Source organism: Ambystoma mexicanum, chromosome 7p (genome assembly GCF_040938575.1).
Source record: "Ambystoma mexicanum isolate Mex_15411 chromosome 7p, UKY_AmexF1_1, whole genome shotgun sequence".
In the NCBI taxonomy this organism is placed as follows: Eukaryota; Metazoa; Chordata; class Amphibia; order Caudata; family Ambystomatidae; genus Ambystoma; species Ambystoma mexicanum.
The window spans coordinates 815,368,169-815,384,659 of record NC_090939.1 but is presented as its reverse complement, the minus strand read 5'-3'; the positions used below and the strand labels follow the sequence as shown (position 1 = coordinate 815,384,659).

Sequence of the window (16,491 nt, the reverse complement as noted above, 5' to 3'; positions counted from 1 at the left end):
CAGCATCACAGCAACCTGCTGCTGAAATCTGGCGAGAAACATCCCAGCAGAGAGGCCAAAGTCTTACATTGGAGACAGGAACCAGGAGACAAGCTGATGGGACCCAGTGGAGGATTCAGAGAAGATCCTTGACGGACGGCTGTCCCAGTGGTGCCCCCATGTTCCCTGATGCCCATTTCACGGCCTCTCCCGTAAGTAAAACTACCCCAAAGCAATAGATTGTGCCCAATATGGATATTTTCCAAGTATTGTTCTAGTTATTTCCCCATAGAAAAATATCCTGTGTCTGTAGATCCCTAGCATAGTTAATTAAATTCCCCTATAGTGATCACGGGACGGGTTTTGTTGGCATTCGAAACCAACAATCTTTTTCCAGTGTGTTGAGCCGGTATAGACATAAAACATTTGCCAAAAGGATTAATGCCAAATCCCTGTTTCCACATGTGTGCAGGGTGCAAAACGAAATTCCCCATTGATGTCCTTAATTTTAAAATCAGACGTGGGAAGCCTGGTACGCCTTTGCATATGCAAAGTGCAAAACGAAATTGCTTCTTTATACCCATTGTGCTCTGACCAAAACCCCAAAGCCCTGCCTGTTCTTTTTAGGCGTGGCAAAAACGAATTTCCCATTGCTTTTCTATCTCCCATATGGTTTGTGATATCCTATTGCGTTTCCACTTCCTGCCACTGGCCTTCCATTCAGAGGAGTGACGTCTAATCAATGGAGGGTGAGAGTTGCTGGAAGAAAAGTATAACCTAATGCGCAAAACAAACATTAAAAATAAAAATCACTGTCTTGAATTGTTCTACTCTGGATTGGTGGGTGATTAAAAAGAAATAATTGTTGACTGCATAGCTCAGTGTCGTGCGGAAGTAATTTTTTTTTCTTGTGTTACCACAGCATTGTTGGCTGAAGTTCTATTTGTGACAAATGTGGTGTATTATATATATATATATATACACACACACACACACACACACACACAAGCCTGGTTCCTAGTCCACTGTGGCACCAGGTACACGTTGGGGGTTGGGTGCAAGATGGGGTGGAGGCCTATTTAACCTTAAGAGTGCTTTATTGTGCTCCACATGCATTGTGGGGAAAAGGAACCCCGAGTGGAGTGTGACTGTGTAATAAACCACGACAGAAGTCCGGAGTGATGCAGTGCCCTCCGACTTAGCTGTGGGAGTGGAACAGCTGAAAGTCCGGAGTGATGCAGTGCCCTCCGACTTAGCTGTGGGAGTGGAACAGCTGAAACAATGCATCATATTGAATACAGGCACGGCCTAGAAGGTCACCATCCACAAAATGATGTATTCTCTGAACTGCAGGAGATATGGCATACAAACCCTTGAATTACATTCATGAGGGAGGATTTTGTCACAAATGTCAAAGGATGTAAAGAGACCAGAGGTACATCAAAACTATTTGGTTACACTAGGACAGAGGTCGCCAAACGGTCGATCGAGGGCGACTAGTAGCTCGCCTGAGCCTCTTCAGTCGCCCGCGCTGGAAATACTGAAAAAGAAACATTTTAAGTTAAATATTTCAATGCTGTGTTTTTGCGGTTCTTTTCCTTGATCAGGATCAGAACCCTGGACTTCCCAATTGCGGGCGGGGAGCTTGACTGCTATGCCACATGGAGCTGCTTGTAAATTTCCTGACAGATGTCAGTATCACATTCTGCTTCTGCAGGCCACCTGCAGTACCAGAGTTGGCCTTGTGCACCCCCGACACTGTCTTGCTTAAGCAAGCTGCTTGGGGGCAGGATCAGGATCATTGTGACTCCGCAATGAAAGATATCACAGTAGCACTGCTGCTTAATGGTGCAATTTCTTTCATGTGGCTTCTTTCCAAACTCCACATTGTACATTTCCACTTTCACGACACAGGTTCATCCACTTTTAGTACATGCGATCCATAGACACGCTGTATAGTAGAAGCCTACCAGGGTAGCTCAGCAGGCTGACAGACCGATGACGAGATGTTATATATTCAAAACTAAATGCGGTATCATATCATATGTGTTTCAAGGCGCGACGAGGCAAGGGGGGGGGGGGGGAAATAGAGATAAGACAGACAATGATCCTACTAGGCCATGTGTCATTCAGATCGCACAAGTGCATGGGAAGGGAGAAGGAGGAAAGTGCAGGGGAGAGGGGAAAGGGGACAGTGCATTACATGGGATAATAAATAACAATCAGTAGCGTCCGGCCAGCTGGTGGCAAGTGCAAGGGTAGTGCAGACATCAGGTGTCAAGTGCTAGTGGTGGAACTGTCGGGGTACAGAACAGTCTAAGTGCGGGGGTTGCCAGGAAGGCAGTGCAGGTGTGCGACTGCGGGCAGGGGGGCTGGGCTTGAGAGCAGGGGGAGTTGCCAGGTGACCAGTGCAGTTTCAGTATCGGCCAGGAAGTCAAGCAGGGGAGAGGAGGAGAAAAGGCAGAAGCAAAGCGAAAGGGTCCGAGGTGCTTCCGGAACCAGAGAGGATTCTTCTCAAGTTTCAGGGAGACAGGGAGGCTGGTCCAGAGGAAGGCCCCAGCCGAGGAAAGAGATCTGCCACCAACTTGTTGCTAGGAGAAGCGACTGACCTGAGGGAGTTGGAGGCGGATGAGCGAAGAGCTCGAGAAGGAAGATATTTTGGAAGAGAGCTGAAGGTATTGAGGCCCCAGGCCCCAGAAGGCCTTGTGGACCATACAGAGGTTTTTTAACTTAATCCTCGCAGCCACTGGGAGCCAGTGCAGAGATTTCAGACCTGGAGAGATACGATCCCTGGGCTTGAGGCCAAGGACAAGTCTCGCAGTCCTGTTCTGGATGAGTTGCAGAGGGCGGAGAGTAGAAGCAGGCAGATTTTGAAAGAGTCTGTTGCAATAGTCCAGCCTAGAGAGAACCAGAGGTCTGGAGACATTGAGCACCTGGGGGGGAAGGAGAGAAAAGGAAGAATGCCTGAGGAGGTGCAGCTTGTAGTGTGACTTCTTAGAGATTTCAGAGATGTGAGGAGAGAAGGAGAGTGTGGAGTCGAAGATGACCCCCAAGGTTTTTAGCCTCACAGGTGGGAGCAGGAGGAGGGCCAAGGGAGGCCGGCCAGAGTGTGACAGGAAAGGAGAGAGCAGGTGTTCCAATGAGGAGAATCTCAGTCTTACTGGCATTAAGGCAGAGATCATTGGTGGCACACCACTCCTGGGTGGCGGACACGCAGTCAGAGATGAGGGCGGGAGGGAGAAGAGGTGGCTGAGGGTAGCCTGAAAATGAGCAGAGTGTCGTCCGCATAGTACTGGAAACATAGAAAAAGTGCTATAAAATTTGTTTGGCCAGGGTATGGGTTGGGCTGGTTGCTTTCTTATATTCAGGATGGAGGTGGGGATATTTCTGCCCCTGTAGTGAAAATCAAAAGTTGGCACCCATGAACCTACAGTTTAATTTCCTAAAAACTGCTGTCAGCACAACAGAAGCATTTATTTGCGATTAACCAGTTTTACAAGCATATAACATCTTTATAAATATGACCTGTGCTAAAACACAGAGGGACACACAAATAACAGTATGTGTGGTGTCTGACAAAAAAAAACATTTCAAAGAAAACTAGTGAACGCAAGCAGCATTTTTCAATTTGGAAATTACTTTTGTTTATGCAAGTGTGAAATGCACATTTGGAAAACAGTGTGCCAAGCATGTAGAAAGCCTGCATAAAAACGCAAAGGAAGGCCACAAAAATTACAGGATATTTGTGTGGTAGTCCAACAAATATCTGTCTTTTTTGAAACAGCTACAAATAATAATGCAACAAAGAGGTTTTTGAAGTTCTTAATATAATCGTGAAGGCATATGTTATTCCATCTGTTTATAGAGAGGAAATAATTGGGGCAAAAAAATATTGGCAAAAATTCAGAGGTTTATAAATATCCCCACCCCGATATTGCACGCTAGTAGCTCTCCACTGTTGGCCTCCACTACAAGTAGCTCTAGCTAACGTAAAGGTTGGAGAGCCCTGCACTAGGATATCTGAGCAAAATGTTCATACTTGGGAGATTCTATTAGTTGACAAAATGTATGGTATTCGTTGACCAATTAAAGTTCATGATACAGTAACTTGGCTCGGTACACCAGCTATACATGTACAATTTATACAATCTTTATCTTCATGTGTGGATTAAGGACCATTCTGCTTGTGCTGTGGAACGAACATGAAGTCAAAACCTGTGATTCCTCAAGTTCTCGTTAATCTATCCTCAACATTCAAGAGGCCAAAAAGTGACTCTCCTCCAAAAGAATGTCTGATCGTACTATGCTGAACATCTTAAACGGAATGAAGAGCTGTTAAGCCATTTAAGGAAACTACCAGTAACAAACTGCAATAATTGGATGATAGATGGCCAATGTTTGAATCTAGGATGGAAGAAATGGAGAATTAGTAATGCAGAGGAGGCTTCCAATAGAGCAGCCCCTAAAAACCTGGAGAAAGAATCGGCAGATGGAATAACTTAAGTCATTATTTCCTTAATTAACTAAACCCCTCCAAGGTACGTTTGAAAAGCATTCAAAGTGCATATAGAAGATGGATGCCTACAAGGATCAAGAACTCCATTTGCATTACTGGAATACAGGATTATGGACACGGGTCTGGATTTATATGGAATGGTCATCAGCTAGTACCGATATAAGAACATAATTGCTAGCCTTCTGTCCAGTGTTGATACCGCTGATGGTATTGCTCATGCTCTAAGAGGGCCATATTTGCTGGACCTAAAACAGTTCATACAACAGTGAGGATATGGATACATCAAGGCCCCCAGACAACGTATTTCAACGCATAACCAGCTTCTAAATCCTACAGTAGTGCTCAAGTCGGATAGAGATGCACGTGTTTTATCCTACCGTCTCTAGTGTCCAATTAATGTCATGGTTGGCTTGGGCTGCTAAATTAAAGAAATGTTGAGTGGGGGTCGGGTTGGAGGAGAAGAGAGGACAGGTTGTTGGGGGGTGGGGAGGGGACGTAAAAGGACTACATCTTAGATAAAATCTTGTCCTGCAAAGTGAAACTGATGAGGGTGAATTGATCTTATTAAATGATTAGTAAACTATTAATTCGAAGATGTTTATGTTACTTAATATTTATGTGCCTACTACCCAAGACCCTTCTTTCTGGGTCACCTATAAACTATTAAAAAACAAAATCAAATGTGTGGTGATTGATTACCTGTCCATATGTGAAATGTTACAAGAGTTACTTTTGAAAAGTAGTAAATCTCAAAGAATTGTAAAGATGTATATCTGAACTCTGCCTTGTGGATGCGTCAAGATTTGCCCATCCTTATTGAATACACTTTTTACTCCCCGCACAATACAGTATCAGGTATGGATTATATAATCATTTCAAAATCTTTGGCTTATAATTTGTTACATACCACACAGAGGTCCTTGTGGATATATGACTAGAACACCATGTGTCTAAAACTTATTGAACATTAGTATGGCGCCAATACAGCAGAAAGTGTTGGCGCCACAAGACAATGGGGGGGGGGGGGAATTTAAAAAAAAAAAAAACACTGGAGACCACAATAACGGTCCTACTAGGTCTTATGACATTTGGATCATGCAAGTGCAGAATCAAAAAGTGCAGATGAAGGGCACAGGTAAGGGAAAGGATAGGAAAGCGGGAGGGGAACAGGGAGAAATGCGGGGGTGGCACAGGGCTAGGCAAATGCCAAGGGTGGCCAGGAGGGCTAGTGCCAAAGGAAGCTAGAGCCAATAGTGCCAGGAGATGGGGAGGACCAGCCTCAGAAGGCTAATCTGGAAAGTCTGCGCATGTGCACGTACTGGTAGGGAAGGACTGGACGAAGGAGGGCCTGAACCCAGGGAGACGCAGGTATCCAGTCAAAGCGGAGGAGGAGAGAAAAAAAAAAAAAAAAAAAAGGAAGGTCTTGAGCTTCCAGAATTTAAGGAGGTCTGGCTCAAGAATGAGAGGGGCAGGGAGGATCTCCAGTACGAGATCTGCCCACGCCCCCACTCTCTGCTTAGAGAAACGCCTGACCTGCAGAGAATCTGAGCTAGAGGACTGAAGGACTCTAGCAGGAGGTATTTGGGGAGCGAGGGTTTAATGTAGCGAGGACCCAGGCTGCAGAAAGCCTGGTGGATGATGCAGATCCTTGCAACCACCGGGAGCCAGTGGAGAGATTAGAGCTGAGAGAAACACGTGGGCAAGGATTAAGTCTAGCAGTTGTTTATATGAGATTAATACTGGGGGGGGGGGGCAGGGAGAAAAAAATAAAAATGAACATTTTTCTACCCTCTTAACCCCAATGGCATCCCGTGAGAGGCAGATTAAGGAAGAGGCTGTTGGACTAATCAAGCCTTGCGGGAACAAGAGAGACATTGAGTTTCTGGGGGGGCGGAAGGTTGAGGAAAGGGAGAGTTCCTATGAGGAGGTGAAGTTGATAGTGGGACTTCTGGGCAAATCAGCAATATGAGGTGAGAAGGAGAGGAGTCAAAGAGGACACCAAGTGTTCAGCCTCACACGAGGGTGAGGTGAGGCCATAAGGAGGGTGGCCGGATTGTAGGCAGGAAGGAGGGGTCCCAATGAGAATGATCAGCCTTATGGCAGAGATCATTAGCTGCACACCATGCCTGAATAGCAGTCAGTCTGGAATGAGAGGGAGGAGGATCAGGTGGGCAAGGTATATGTTGAAGAGCCATGGCGAGAGGATAGAAACTTTAGAGACGCCATCGGTCGAGAGTGCAGTAGGAAAGAAAGGGACCAAGTTGCACTAATAGAGGGATTCCCCATAATGCGAGGATACATTTGTAGAATCTTTCAAAGAAGTCCATGAACAAAGATTTGAGGAAAAAAAAGATACCAACAGCTGGGACAGCTATAAGGCTGCTCTTATGAGTCATATTTTCATTTAATAAACGCAGAGAGCCCAGCAGCTCTGGAAGGAAGGGCTCTCGGCAGAGCGATCCGTCATGAAAGCCCCAAGCCGAGAGCCCGGTCACCAGTGCACAGACATTAGTGGGGGAGGGGGTTTACTTACATGGCTTTCCCCCTATTTGGCCAAGGGGAATTAGTGCCCACCAGTATATAATATGGAATAGAGCCAAAATGAACATCACACGAGCCAGGGGAAAATCCAACTTGGACAGAATATTCCTATGAAGTGTTTTAAATAGGTTTGCTCAAGCAACTGGATGCAGTGGGTGAAACCCCCAAGCAGATTGCCCATTACACAGAGCAGGGTGCCCTTTAGCAAAGCTTCCAGAGCAGACGCCTGCAGGTTTAGGTCTTCCTTGCTGCACAAGCTTTTCACAGTGGTGTGTGGAAAGAATGTGTAAGCGGATATGCCGATTTAGCTGGGATGCGTGCTTTCACAAAGCAGAAATAAAGTGGTGTAAACTCTTCTAGCCTTAAATATTTCTTTTGAGTATTGTGCAGAGCGCGCATGTTGCAAGGATTCGTCCAGTCAGTCTTTGTTTATTATTATTTAGAGCATTTTGGTTCATCAGGGTTCGGAATTTCCGGGCGCTGATCGCACAATAGAGATTTTGGACCTGGTAGGGCCTCACCCTAAAGCTGCCAGGAGTTGCAAAAGGCACCAGCTTGAAATTCTGTAGTAATTGCCCGTTACCATCACTAGATGGCAGCAGAGCATAAAAGGAGCTGCAATTTTTCAGTAAAGTGTTTTTTCTTTCCAAGTTTCTCGGGCTCCTCCGGCTCGGAGGAGCCCGAGAAACTTGGAAAGAAAAAAACGCAGCGTTTTTGAAACACACCCGTGTTGTGTTTCTGCTCGCGGTTGTGTTTCCATGCCGCAGTGTTTCTGCCTAAAGCTGTTTTCCCATTTGGGGCTCCCCACGGGGAGCCTGAAAGCCCCAAATGGGAAAACAGCTTTAGGCAGGAACACAACGTGGTTGTGTTTGAAAATGCAGCGGTTTTTCTTTCCAAGTTTCTCAGGCTCCTCCGAGAAACTTGGAAAGAAAAACCGTAGCGTTTTCAAACACAATAACGTATTTATGTTTGCGGTAGCTTCAAAAGCTACCGCAAACATAAATACAACGCTTTCCAGGCTCCTCCAGCCCAGAAAACTTAGAAGAAGAAGAAGAAGAAAAAAACAGCTAGGGCTTCTTTTTTTTTAAAATAGCATTTACCGAGATGCAGCTGCAGCTTTTCTGCCTTTAGTCTCCGGTCTGTGTCCTCCGAATCCCGGCACCAATGAAGGAAAAGCCACCCAGTGGTAGCTTTTGTTTACTACAGCTGGCTGGCTTTTCCTTCATTAGTGCCACAAAAAGCAAGCACAGGCGGGCATCCATTTCACAAAATGGATGCCCCCCCCCCCCCCCCCCATGTGCTTCCTTTTTTAAATTTTGAGCTTCATTTTCTCAAAATTTTACATAGGGACTAGTGCCAATCGATTTTTATTATTGGCCATTTTTTTGCAATAAAAATGTTTGGCCGAACCATTCCTTTAATAGAACTCCTCCCCACACCTAGCACTCAGTTCATTGTAACTAAGCTAGAGCATGGGACTCTGCCCGCAGGGAGAGACAGGAGGGTGGTCCAGTTGTGCGACAAGAAGATTAGGACTATCAGAGCATTACCTTAACGTCCACCCTTCCTCGTCCCAGTACTTACCTCATGAGGAATACCAGAGCAGCAAAGGGGAGAGCAGAAACACAGACATAAGAGCAGTAACACAAAGCACAACTTGACCCCAAACTTACATTCCAACTCCCAAACCATCAGTTGAGTGGGAGACCAATAGTGGTTGATGGGTATCCTGATCAGGCCAGGTAGCAGACCTACACATTTCCTGCAGGGAAACACCTTGCGAATCTCTCCAGGTAGCAGCCATTCCCCTGGCAGAAAGGCACAGAAATGACCGTAGGGATCCACCGGCTAATGGAAAACAGAGGCCTTCTGCCCAGCACCTGCAGTGCCAAAAGTAATCAAGAGGCCGACTGCCAAACCAGGACAGTCCGAGCCAGTTCTTTAGAGCCTGCAGATCCAGAAAGAAAATGCCAGAAGAACCAGATCCTGCAACATGTGAAACCTAGACGACACCTTGGCCAAAAACGATCTCAAAATAAGTCAGGAAGAACTCAAATGGGCCAGACAACAAAGCCCCGATTTCCCCCAACCTACACGTAGATAGCAATCAGGAAAGCAGTCTTCAATGTGAGGTGCTTGAGATCAATCTCAGACAGGGGCTGAAAGGTAGTCCCTTGAAGGGCCTTTAAGGCAAGAGGAAGATGGAAGATCCCAGGAGGGGTGGGGGCGGGGGGCAGGCCCTCAATCTGCCTGACCTTGAACCCCAAACACACCTGCAGGGGACAATGCCACCTCAGAATCAAAGGAGGAGCCTGGGACCAACGTTCCAGAAGGGAGACGAACCAGCTGCGCTAAGGCCAATAAGGAGCAACCAACAGGACTGTTGCCCCACTGTCCCTGATGCGCAGAAACACCCGGAGAAGGAGGGGTAAGAAGAGGAAAGGCATTAAAGGAGACCATGCAATATTCAGCGCATCCACGCCCCAGACACTCCTGGTCAGAAACGGGAGCAGAACTCACAAGCAAAGAGAACCAGCACTGGGTGCCCGAACCGGATGCAGATCTCTGCAAATACTGGTCTGACAGAACAATTTACACTGGGGGGGGGGGGATAAAATTAAAAATGATGGCTGAGCTGGTACACCCAGAGATTGTCCACCCTCAGGGATAGGTGTTTCTCCCCCGCCACCCCCCAGGCCCCAATCCGAGCTGCCAGAGCATTCAAGTAGCGGCCGAACCACCATGGCTTGACCCTTCAGGAACTCCTCGAAAAACAGTGCCCGGAGAATGGCACACAACTACTTCCAGTTGAAGGACTGATGAAGATCCTCTCGGGCCCACAAACCCTGAGCCGAGAAACACCCAACGTGGCATCCAATCCCTGCCCGCTGGCATCTGTAGTAAGAATGGTCTTTACGGGCTGAACCAGGGCGACCCCCCCCCTTATCCCCCGCTCTGAGATTCAGAACCTGCAACCACCACAAGTAGGCTCTCAGATCTTGCGACACCAGACTAAGGGCTGTGTAAGCCAGAGACACTGGAAGCCAGGCAAGACATCAGGGGACGCAAAATAAAGACGAGCCCAAAGGCCTAGAAACATGCATGAGGTATTGTGCCCTTGCAGCATGAACAGGCGAGCAGAGACCCTCTGCCACTGGAGAACCCTGCCCAGGATTGACAGCAGATGTAGGACCCTCTCCGGAGACAAACACTCCCGGGTACAGATCTGAGCGCCAATGAACACCAGATCCTGGGAGGGCTCCAGGTGGGACTTCTGACAGTTTCAGAAACCCCCAGTCTCGAAATGCCTGGCAAACCAACTCGAAATGCGCCAGAACCGTCCGCCAGAGGTCCGCCTTGATTAACAGATTATCCAGGTAGGGAACAATCTGAATGCACCTCAGGTGGAGGTGAGCCACCAGCTTGGTGAAAACCCAGGGGGCACAACCCAAACAAGAGCACTCTAAACTGAAAATGTTGAGTGCCCACAGCAAACTGGAAGAACTTCCATTTGGCAAGGTGGAGAGACAGTAATGGCCATCCTGGAGATCAGGGATGTCATACAGTCCCCTTGGTGCTACATCGAAATTAACCTTCTGCAAAGTATGAATTTTGAACCACTCCTTCCGGACAAAACAGAGCCTTGAGATCCACAATGAGACGAAACTTGCCCCAAGGTTTTGGGCACGAGAAAAACCCTTGAATAAACTGTTCCTGAAGAATAGGAATGACCACCTCCTTGGGCAACAATTCTGAAAGAGCCGATGCCATCATTCGCCCCCACCCGATTCGCTCCCACGCCATGAGAAAATCCACACGATGATTGAACAGTGACCAGAGCCCAAGAATCTTAGCAGCAGAGGGGCCATAATGGAAAAAACACCAGAGATGACTGCCCACCACCTCAACCACACTGTCAGGATTTCGGGCCAGGTTGATAAGTAGGATCATGGCCCCCTCAGGTCTGGCAAAAAGACTGCACGAAGGAACCAGAGAAAGACTGTGCAGCCTTGACTCTTGCTCCAGAAGAGGATGTCTTTTGAATCATTCATCGGCCCGAAACACCTTGGAGTCACCAAAAAGTTAGGAACATTCAAAGGGAAGCGACCTTCCGAGAGCCTTCAGTCTTCCAATCACACAAATTAACATGTTTCTGTGCCAACACGCCAGCATCCATGGCCAATCCACATCATTCACCAGGTCAGAGTTCCACTTGCCGCTGCTCATCTGCCAATAGAGGAGCACAGTCAGAAACCCCTTCCACTGCAAGTCTCAATTTCTTAAATACATGCAACACTGTTTCTGTAGTGTAGGAACGGTAGACATTCGGCCAGAGGGCTAGATGAGCACCTGCATGAACTTTCTTCAGAGGAGTTCACCCGATGGTCCATCGGGTCTCACTGCTGCTTCCTCGGCTGACAGTGGAGCAAACCACTAGACTGGCAAGGAGATCATCCACCTCAACCGTGTGCGAAAGCAACTTCTCACTCCCCTTCAGAGGGTAGAGGTTAGCCATAAATCAGGGCATGGCAATCCTTTCCAGATCAGAACTTTAGTACAGATATCCAAAAGGCAACACCATACGAGGGGTGAGCTTGTATTGTCGAATGATGGGGTCTACCCCATCTCCCTGGGCCCCAAGGGCTCTGAAAACCCCATACTGTCCCAAACTCGCAACTCATCTATGTCCAGGTATTTCCCCCTTCAGCTGACGAGGACCGGGACTCCATGGAGGAAAAGTCGGCCTCAAAGGAGGGAGGAGGAAGATGACAAGTGCCAGCCCTTCCGTGCATAATTGCATTGAAGGATCAATTTCTTAATGTCAAGGAAAAATTCCTGCACCTTATACTCTTCCTAGAATGGTGACGACTGAACGGTATGAGGAAAAAGTAAGATGGGGACACCACAAGGTGCCTCAGTCGCAAAGCCAGGGACACTGAAACCAGCGATCGACCCTGAAATACACCTGTAGGAGGTGTGTGGGGCCCAGAGGACTTGCACCAATAAGGGAGATCACCCAATGAATACCCTGGAAACTGGCAGCCTCGTGCACTCTGAGGCACCAGGAGACAGCCCCAACCTGCCCCCGGGAGCCTACGTCCACAATAATAAATTGCAGTTGTGGAAAGGCAGCCAACTGTTACCAATCAAGCTCCATGGTAATGGCGGTGAGCCCCCTTACTACAAGCCTTGGTCCCGATAGACCGGTCAGCGACGCCATCGTCGCCTGGCCTCGATGCCCTGCAGCAGACCAGGAGAGATGGCACCTACTCAACTGGAACCTAAGCCCCACAGGGAAGCCGGGAGCATGACAACCCCTGCAGGCTACCAAAGCCCCACAAACAGTACTGCCAGAGGGCCAGCATACAGAGCTGCCCGGAGAGGAAAGGACCCTGGCAGAGGCAGGAACTGGAGTACTGGGTGTGGGGGAGGAGTTATGAAGAAATAAATTAAGGTCTTGTATCGGAGGTGGGGCCTCATGAGGCAAGTACTGGGACGCAGAGGTAAACCCAGAAAGTATTTGGTCAAGGGCCTGAATGGTAGCGTGGGCTAAAATCCAGGCTTCCCTGCTCAACTAAACTGGGTGATCCTGGACAAATAATGTAGTCTCACTGTGCCTTAACTGCAAAAATTGGGAATCGCTGAAGAGAGTTCACACTATATACATTTTTTTTTTTTTTTTTAAATCTTCCTTACATTATGGCAGGTTTCATGATTTTAGGGTGTCCCCCTCCTGCTTGTGGCCCCTGACAACCCTCAAATTGTTTTATTGTTGTACTAGATCTGCCTCCACCCCATAAACAGGCAGATCTAGATTCTCATCTGCCAGGCAGTGCACCAGAGACTAATCTAGTGGACTGATACTACATTAATTTCCTCCCCTGTTGCTGCCAATCACTGAAGCAGTTTGGGCTGTTACAGAGTACTGCCTCCACAGTCGTGAAAATCTTTAATATGCTCTGTAACGTAATTTAGTGTTGCATTGCCCACCTTCTGCCATGATCATGGGTTCTTGGCGTTTAGGATCTGCAAGAGGTGGGGTAGGGAACTTCCATCAGGGTAAAGTGCAGATCTGAAAAATAGGGTTTTCGTTGTTGCAGAAGTTTAAACTATTTTGTGAGTTGCCTGAAGCAGTGGTTAATGTACACTCCAGGTTGCTAATGTAAGTGATTTGTACATCTTGGATTTAACGAGGCTGGGGAGATATTGGTCCCGTGGTGAATAAGGGCATTTAGTGTAGACACGTCCTCACGTGGCCTACATTCTATTGTGCAACATGTGTTGTTTTTGAACTTGTGTTTGTTAGGGTGTGAAGTAGAGTGGTTTGAGATGGTTAAGGTCATCATGTCTTTCCTAACAACGCACCCAATTTCTGTGGCAGCCTTTCTCACTTGGAAGCAGCACACAGTTTGTTACCTTTTGCTTCTAAACTTTCTGGCTTTAATATTGCATGATTTTAGACTAAGACAAGTTGTGTGACACCATGTCACGCCACAAATTCAGAGACCACAGTTTCTATTCAGTGAATGAGGACCCCCATTGCGACTGCCCACATATACCTCAAGAGTTACATGGGATTATGGTAAACTGCAGATGGACATTTACCATTAACTAGAAATTGACAAAACCAATATTTGATGGCTTAGTCCATCCCCCACCCCGGATGTTTTTGGCGCATTTGTGGTACTGACAACAAGTATAGCAAATAAAGTGTTTTCCTCAACATGTTCAGGCGGGGGATCCTGGTCGGTCGAGACCAGGATATCTGCAGCTTGCAGACCCCCCCTCCCTCTGCCCCCCCAATTTTAAAGGGGTAGAGCTCACATTTTCCAACGTCAGTTGTGAAATAACCATTCCTGGCTTTTAGGCTAAAAAAACAAAAAATGTCTTTGTGACTGATTAGACACTAGCATGAAAAGGTGGGCAGCACGGCCATGTATTGTTGAGCCAGGCCTTTTTTTGGGCCCCCAAAAGCATGAGATGTTCACCCGGGCAATGCTGACATGCATTTATTCCAGACCTGCCGAATTAATTTGAACACGGGTATAAGGGAGGGACACATCCAGCATCACCACCTACTACAACCCATTCCCTTTCACTGTTGGGAGTGCTTCATGGCTCAGTGAGCGTGTGCGGCTGGGGAACTGAACTGTAGAAGGGAAACAATGTTTCCCCTTTTACAGTTCAGCCAATGCAGGAGCACTCCCTCAGCCAATGCAGGATCACTGCAGCTGAGTGAGTGTTCACTGGATCCTCGATAATGGGTGAGGGGGCCATGGGTGGACGCCACCTCACCCATTATGGTTGAGCCGCCAAGCTCAGACTGGAATGCCTGTACCAAAAATGCTAATACTAGTGTAGGCCAGTCAAAAAGGGGCCACTTTGATGAATTATTTCACTATGCAGCTAGTAGTTTTGACCATTTTTGCTGATTAAATATTCTTTAAATAATACACCAACACAAAACACCCCCTTGGATACTATTCAAACAGTCTGCGACTAAAGGAATGAATATCAATTTGCAACTACGGGCCACTTTCTCATTGGTGCCCGAGAAAGTTTTATGGTCCAGTCCAACCATGTGAGCCCCCCCTGCCCAACCTCCACATTTTTCTTTTCGTGTTGGGCTTGTGCGCGCCCCCACCCCACCCTGTGATACAGCCACACCCCACCTGTGGGTGCGCGCCCCACAGTTTGAAGACCTCTGCCTTAGAGTTTCAAATCCTATATTGCCTCACATTTCGGCAGCCCATTATTTTAAACTATTTTGAAGGGTAAGCATCAGACAAAACAGTACTGTGTTAGGTGTGTTCGCCTGGTTTAATTCAACGAAAACATTTGCACCCCTCAATTTTAAAGATGCACCAGCTGCGGGTGGAGCCCCATAAAGATAACGAGTTGTCTTGCTACCTTCTTGGACCACACAATTCCCACTTTATGACAGGGTTAACAGTTCACCCCAGAAATTATTTTTAGAATTCCTTGAAAAACAAGATCACATTTCTCGTTACAGATCAACACAGGAAATGCAATCAAACATCTAACAATAAACATAGCTACGAGTCCCAAAACGCAGAAAGAAAACGCCTTTGAGGACCTGACCACGCAATTTACCCCCCAAATGACCATAGCACCTAACGAACGCAACAGACACATTGCCACATACCCCCTGCGCGCTTCGTGAAACGGGAGGCAAACCTTGTTTTTTTTCCTATTCCGGTTCTATTGGGAAAAGCAAAACTACCACTCCCAGAATACATACAAAATAAACAGGTCTTACTGATCTGCTAAATGACGCGGCGCGCAAACGTATGCGTTACTTCTCTAAAACATCTTCAAACGTAAATGGAAAAGCAAACTACGCTTACCGGAATACATCACAAATAAAAAAGGACTTAATCATCTGCTAAGTGACGCGGGACACATAACGTGTATACACGTTTTACTTCCCAAAAGACCGCTTCAAAATGTAAAGTCGTATGAGAAACAGGTCTATTTTCCATGGTCTAGTAATAACACACGAAAGCCATTTGGAATACTGATTCAAATGCTTGCAGGAAATAACAATAACATGATCCCAAACTAAAAAAACACATTGTTGCAAAAATAAACTTAGAATTAATTTACGTTACCCTGGCTTTTTACACTCGCACTAATATAAGCCCCTCGAAGCCTTAAGACCGTTTGGCATGATCAACTTACAAAACGGTGCTTTTAAACCCACAGCAGGTGAACGCTCATTAGCAGCCTTTAGAAAAAACACGGAAAAGCCTCTTTCACACCCGGTTCTAAACACCTGTGTCATTAAACACTCATTCCGTTTTTGTATTGCAAACAGGCGGCCGTGCGCTTGAGGAGACAGCATTCTTGATTGGCAGGGGGAAAAATACTTTTTTTGCGGCCTAATTTGAAATCATTAATTGCAACAGTTGCGGTCATTTTTTCGAGGTGTTCTTTCCGGACAAAGTACTGGTTAAGAAGAGAAGATGTAGGTCACAGGTCTGTTGATTTAAATCGTGATTTTCATCTATAAACCGCCACACAACAGAAATGTGATTATCGTAAATTAGACGAACAAAACCGCAGCTCGAGGACTAATAGTTTGTGGTGTTTAATTAAAGCATTTTTATAATTAACCTAATCTCTCATACTTCTGAAACAATTAACTAATTACTAAATGATCATTTAAATAATCCGGTTACTTGCAGCTAATCTTCATTACTCCTAGTCATGCTCTTCCTCGTCACCGTATTTGTTAAATCAGTGTGAAACTAGTCCCAATTGTGACTTTGGCTATGAACTATTCACTGTGTCAAGGCCACATTCCACCAGTTCTTAGGCATGCTCTGGTGGCCCCTCTTTAAAAAAAAAAAACTACCTTAGATTCCAGGCTCCCAGTTAATTTCAGTCCCATCTTACTTCTTATGTTTCTTATGATAGTTTTGGAAGCAATA

At 46.6% G+C, this 16,491-nt stretch overlaps 1 protein-coding gene across 3 annotated transcripts in view; it reads right to left on the bottom strand.

Moving 5' to 3' along the window:
- LOC138525569 (histone H2A-like) overlaps window positions 1-15,823 on the bottom strand; it is a 47,989-nt gene extending 32,166 nt beyond the window's left edge. Inside the window, exon 1 of one of the 3 annotated variants that reach the window (XM_069635605.1) lies at window positions 15,740-15,823. The gene's annotated coding sequence lies outside the window, so the exon portion shown is untranslated. Of the gene's footprint in view, window positions 1-15,203; window positions 15,252-15,669 lie in introns of those variants that run through there. The other 2 variants (XM_069635604.1, XM_069635606.1) reach the window with 2 other exon arrangements.
- Between the last annotated feature and the right edge of the window lie 668 nt (window positions 15,824-16,491).